The sequence below is a fragment of the Hordeum vulgare genome, chromosome 2H (assembly GCF_904849725.1).
Source record: "Hordeum vulgare subsp. vulgare chromosome 2H, MorexV3_pseudomolecules_assembly, whole genome shotgun sequence".
Lineage (NCBI taxonomy): Eukaryota > Viridiplantae > Streptophyta > Magnoliopsida > Poales > Poaceae > Hordeum > Hordeum vulgare.
Window position 1 is genome coordinate 290,144,097 of NC_058519.1, and position 6,677 is coordinate 290,150,773.

General features: G+C 51.3%; 1 pseudogene; it reads left to right on the forward strand.

The window, feature by feature from the left end:
• The first annotated feature begins 4,962 nt into the window (after positions 1–4,962).
• Positions 4,963–6,407, forward strand: LOC123430010 (annotated as a pseudogene).
• The last annotated feature ends 270 nt before the right edge of the window (positions 6,408–6,677 follow it).

Consider the following 6,677-nt stretch of genomic DNA (forward strand, 5'->3'; position numbering starts at 1 on the left):
CCCCTCAAAATGGTAAGGGAAAACGGTTCATTCGTACCACAAATGACATTGTGTGTACCCTCCTCCTCCAAGCACATTTAACACCTCCACTTTGGGTGGAAGCACTCCATACCGCCACCTATCTTCTCAACAGACGTCCCTCCCGCGCAATCACACCTTGTACACCATACTATCATCTCCATGGCGTGCAACTCGAGTACTCCGATCTCCGTGTCTTTGGTTGTTTACGTTTTCCTAACCAATATGCCATCATGGACAACAACCTCTCCCACGCTCCCCACCTTGTGTTTTTCTTGGTTATCTGCAAGAACACAAAGGATACAGGTGCTACGACCTCACCACTCAACGTTTTATTGTTTCCTGTCACGTTGTGTTGGACGAAACCGTATTTGCATATCGCCAACCCACACCGGACCACACCACCCCTACGTCCACAGAATATCACCATGCAGCTCCACCCATCCGACCAAATCTCTTGGATCCCGCGCCTTCCTCGTATTCCGGGCCCCACGTGCCACTCCCTCCGAATTCGCCCACACTACACCCACCACCGAGTCTCCCGCTACCGCGTGTCCCTCCACTGCTGGTGCGTCTGAGCCACCCGCACGATCTGCCTCGTTATCCCCGCCTGGCCCCAACGACTCGCCCGCCTCCCACCAACCACCCGATTCACCTACACCGTCTTCCACGCCAGATTCCTCCGCCTCCTCCTCGGATTCATCTCCAAATCCACCTGCCAACGGCCCAAGCGACCCCACCAAATCCACATCGCATTTCGCTCCATCCACTCCAACAACGCCACCTATTCCTCCCCATGCACTACCGGTACAACCCCCCGTAACGCACACAACATGTCCACCCGCCCCAAAACTGGTTATCTCATGCCCCGTCGCCTCTTCCTTGCGGATGCCACCTCTACCACTATTTCCCCTATTCCACCCACATATAAATGAGCCCTCAAAATCCCCCATTGGTACCAAGCTATGTTAGACGAATATCATGCTCTAATGGATAACTTTACTTGGTCTTTGGTGCCTAAGCCTGCAGGTGTTAACATTGTCACGGGCAAGTGGATTTTTCATCACAAGTTCAACCCTGATGGCTCATTATCATGGTACAAAGCTTGGTGGGTTGTCCGTGGATTCACTCAAAAAGAAGGTGTGGACTATGGTAAAATATTTAGCCCGGTGGTGAAGCCTTCTACCATTCGCGTGGTGCTCAGTATTGCTACCTCTCAGTCATGGCCAATCTATCAAGTCGATGTCAAGAATGCATTCCTACATGGCGACCTCAAAGAGACGGTGTATTGCTCCCAACCGGCGGGCTTTGTGGATGCTTCTCGACCCAACCATGTATGTCTTCTTCGCAAGTCCTTATATGGCCTCAAACAAGCTCCTCGCACATGGTTTCGCCGGTTCCAAGCATTCCTCTTGTCATTGGGGTTCCGCGCTTCCAAGAGAGATTCATCTTTGTTCATCATGCATCATGGCACCTCCCTTGCCTACTTGTTGGTCTACGTATATGACATCATTGTTACGGCTAGCTCCTCCACCATCCTTATATTCGTCATCAACTCACTCAAATCCGAATTCTCCATGTCGAATCTTGGCCCTCTCCACTATTTCTTGGGCATCAATGTTACCACCAACACTTCCGGCCTCTTCCTATGCCAACAACAATATACATTAGAGATCCTCGAGCGCGCCAAGATGCTAAACTGCAAACCTGTCTCCACACCCATCGACACTAGCTCCAAGACCTCTTCTCAGGACGACCAACTCCTCTCAAATCCCACCCACTATCGCAGCTTGGGCGGTGCACTACAGTACCTTACTCTTACTAGGCCTGACATCGCCTACGCCGTTCAACAAGTTTGATTATTCATGCATGCTCCATGCGATACCCACATGCAACTTGTTAAACACATACTACGGTACTTATAGGGCACCTCCCACTATGGCCTCCAACTATACAACTCCTCCTTCATGGACCTTATTGCATACACTGATGCGGATTGGGTGGATTGCCCGGGTACACGTAAGTCTACCTCTGGATTTTGTGTGTTCCTTGGATCCAATCTCGTTTCTTGGTCATCCAAGAGACAGCCCACTATTTGTAGGTCCAGTGCCCAAGCAGAATACAGGGGTGTGGCCAACTGTGTGGCCGAATCTTGTTGGCAGCGCCAACTTCTCCAGGGGCTTCGTCTACCTCCAACATGAGCAATAGTGGTGTATTGTGACAACATCAGTGCTTCTTATCTTGCATGCAATCCGGTGCAACACCAACACACAAAGCACATTGAGATTGACTTACACTTTGTCCGAGATCGGGTGGCGCTTGGCGAAGTTCGCGTTCTTCACGTTCCTTCGAGCTCTCAATTTGCCGATGTGTTTACCAAGGGATTGCCATCGCAAGTGTTCACAAACTTTCGTTCCAGCCTGGACATCCTTCCACATGGAGTTCCGGCTGAGGGGGGGGGGGGTGTTAGACAAAGTCTTGTGTGTAACGTTTTGTACCACATTAATAGGATTAGGTGAGAGGCCACGTTGGCCTCATGCCACTTGTATAGGATGTGCCTACTCTCCCCATATAACAATCTCTGTAATCTGTGAATCACTCAAGGAAATATCTTTCCAACTCCATCCTCATCCGCTCTCTTGCAACAAACACAAAGAGTCTCATACTAAATGCCCTTTCGCCTGATGCTCATCTTGAATGGCAGACTATTATGTGGTATATTCTCCACATGAGTTGTTTTACCTTTGGCTGACAAGCTACCTCCCATATTTTCTTCCATTCGACCTCTGGCTGTCCTGGTTCAGACGTGGCTGGCGACTTCACATTATCTCTGTCAGTGACATAAACCTCGTACGCCGATTTGACAAAGAAACACCTTTACTATCAAAATGCCAAGCTGGGTAAGCCTCAAACTCTTCCTTGATTAGCATGGCCAAGCTGGGTAAGCTTCGTCCCATTGCATTGTCACTGGATTGATGAGCTGAGAGACCTTGGTGAGCAAGCTATTTCCTTGGGGGGTAACAAGCCGCCTTGTTCCATCACGCGCGATCCATGATCCAGTCCACATATGGAAACTAGTGACATCTGCAACTCGCCATATGAGACCATCCCGTAGCAGCTCAACCCCCTTCGGAATGGGTCAATACCTCGTGTGCGGCGTTTTTCCTGCGAATTAGCTGCAAAGAGACATCGTTCACAAGAATAGCTCTGCTGCGACACCTCTGTGCACGCAAATATCCCAGACACGACATGGCCCTTAAGCACAATCTCTGTCAGGATTAGGTGGAGCCGGGCGGGACCCACAACTTATCCACGTCGGCATGGGACCCAGATGGCGGCGACTATGGTTAAATAGTTTCCCCCTGCGCGCATCGTCCCTCTTCTTCTTCTCCGGTGACGAAGCATGGCAACACCGGTGAGCTTCGATTCAGAAAAGAAAATTTACAAGCATTCAACTGAAATCGACCGAATCCAAACAACATAGATACATTTTAGCAAACATAGTGGTTCGATTACACACGGTGTAGTAGTGGTTCGATTACACCTAGTTCTAATGGCGGGCTCATCGGAGGAAAAGCCCCATGGAGTACTTCGATTACATAAAGCTCCTACCCCTAGTTAGATCTCCAAAATTGGTCTAACCTGAGCCCCAGGTGTGCGGCCTCGACGAGACAGCGGCGTCGTTGAGTCGGAGTCGGAGTCAATAGCGCCCCACCCCCTGTCGGCACGGGATTTCTCGATGGCTTAGCGGAGGAGCAACTCGTTGAGCTCCTCTTCCATCTGTCGGCGCGCGACGAGCTGCTGGGGCTCGTCCTTGGTGCACTCCATAATCTCGACGATGACGCCGTCGAGGTCGCTGTCGTTGACGTAGTTTCCCGGCAGAAAGCCGAGTCGCCCGGGGCATGCTGCGAAGCCCTGCTCCTCCCCCTCCCTTTTCGGAGGCGGCAGTGGTGCGGGTGCAATGGCGGAGTTCCCCGTGCCACCCGCGACAGAGGAGCTACCTCGCGCCGCCGCCACCATCTGGCGGTCATACTCCTCCACCTCGCGCTGAGCGAACGCAAGCGGTGGCACGAGCCCCTAGTTCGTGTACTTGCGTGCGTTGCGCTTCCGAGCAGCGTTGGAAGCAACCCGCGCCGCCCGTTCGGGGTCAGAATCGGGCGCCGGCCGCTTCACCCCATTCCAATCCTTGTCGGAGCGGTTTCCGCCGCCGGAATGGCCGCTGCGCGAGCTGGAAGATCTGGTCCTCATGATCGTCGCACGGCGGCGCTTGATCAGCGAAGGCGGGGCTGGATTGCGTGGTTTTGTTGGTCGCCGGCGGCGAGAGTGGTGCAGATCTAGATGTGTAAATAGCTAGGGTACGACACATTTCACCGTATAAGTAGCTATGGTGCGACACTCAGGTGACTTCCCTGGCCCGTGGGTCAGATTGACCGGTCACCCCCCACGTCAGCATGAATAAACTAGGTTTACTACTAGAAAAACGGCTATAGCTAGTATGGACATTAATGGCGCACCATGTATGTGGTGCGCCACTCCTATATAGCAGTGGCGCACCAGATATAGGTGCGCCATTAATGGCCATATTACTAATGGCGCACCTAGTGTGTGGTGCGCCATTACTAGTTTTGTCCTGGCCCCACACCCTTCCGAGACTTAGCAGAGATGCACCAGGGGAAAGTGCGCCATTACTAGTTTTAACTAGTAATGGCGCACCAAGCCCACGGTGCGCCACTACTAACAATTTTTTTTCAATTTTTTTTTCAAAACTAGTAATGGCGCACCACACACCAGGTGCGCTATTAGTAACCCTGGTTACCAAGGGCGCATTCTTAGGAGGTGCGCCATTGCTAAGTCTGGGAAGGGTGTGGGGCCAATCCTAGCCCAGGCACCGCACCAGATAGATGAAGGTGGACGCCCGCCCCCTCCACCTCCCCAACCCCAATCCCCACCACCTCCCTCCCGTTCCCGTGGCCTGCCTGAGTCCCGACTCCACGCAGCCCCGCTCTCGGTCTCCCTTCCCCGTCTTCTCCCCTCCCCTCTCCGTCCGGATCTATCTACCGTTCCCCCTCCCTACCCCTCCGCCGCCCTCCTGGATTCCCCGCCCCCCGTCGGCCGGCCTTGTTGGTTTCTGGGTCTCGCCTGCGCCATGGACGACGCCGGGGAGCCGCGCCTGCCCAGGAAGAAGGGCACCAAGAGGGCCCCTTCGTCGGTGCCGCCGCCTCCCAGGGTCAGGGACAGGTGCGAGTCCCTCTGGCGGGACTACCACGATTTTCTCAAGGTGCTCCCATCTCTCCCCTTCTGCCGTCATTTGCCGCCGCCGCCGCCGACTCGCCGAATGGCTTCTTGCTTTTGCATTACTTTATCGTATAATACAGTATCATACATTGTATCGAGTGGCTTGTCTATCGATGTTATAGTTTGCGGTGTTATTGCCCTGCTTGATATTTATTTTGCACAAGTAGATTGTTTTTTTCTGTCTCATTGCATGCTGCTTTACAAGTACTTCAGTCGGAGGACTGTCAAATTCGGGATCGAGGATTCTATTATACTTGTAATGTTGGTAACAACAGGGTGTCAAGAATTAATTTAGTTCTAGTATAGACCAGTGCCATGGACACTGCATATGCTTCAGACACTGGACTGCACTCGGTGCTGACACTGGTAACATGACTGATGTAGGAAACTGAGGCAAAGAAGAGTTGGCTAGAGGGCATAAACCAATGAAAGCTTGGGCTGCTTGCCGAAGTCAAGTACGGCAAACATTTTCTCTATTAGTTCCTGTCACTGGTTGTTATCATCTATTCTTTTTTATCATCTGGTTTTATTCCCTTTAGCTGATATTGGAAGATTGGAACTGCATTTTTCTACCAGATTCTTGCGGAGGAAGTACAGTTCATTTGCCAAAGATGATTCAGAGCAAGCGCATCAGACTAAATAAGAGGAAAGCTAAGCAAATCCCATCCACTCTGGGAATCAATGAAGGGCCATCCACCAGCAAGAACACAAATTTGGACTCGCATCATGATTCTACAATGGTATGTTTTGAAATGCCATGCAGTCAGACTATAGCTGTAATGTGAATTTCTTACAACTATCTGACAATTTGGTGCCTCCTTACCTGCTGAATTGCATTTTATCACAATTTGGATTCCTCTTTACCCGCAGAATGCCGAGGGAGCTTATTGCCAGGAGTACCAGGACCATCCAGAACCTGGGATGCATGATCAGGCTGGTGTAGATGAAGATATAATGACCTCCAATGTCAACTTATATATTGCTTATATATTATCTGCGAATTGCTACTAATGTTTGGTTTGTCTAGTGCATAGAGATGTCGTCGTATGTCGTGTACAAGGGTGAGGTTCCCGAAGTCTACGACGACTGGGAGGAGTGTCGGAGACAGGTTCACCGTTTCAGCGGTAATAGTTACAAAGGGTACACCACTAGGGCGGAGGCGGAAGCTAGATACGCGCGCTATCTAGTGGGAGAGAGAGGTGGGAGCGGAGGAGGAACCGGATGAAGATCAGTTTCATCACGATGATGCTCATCGTGACCGCAACCCTCTTCTATGTGATGGTAGTTTAGATATCGAATTGTAATGTGAAGACAAACTCGCTACTCGCGGTCTCGAGACTTGTAATGTTCTAACTTTGTTCGGT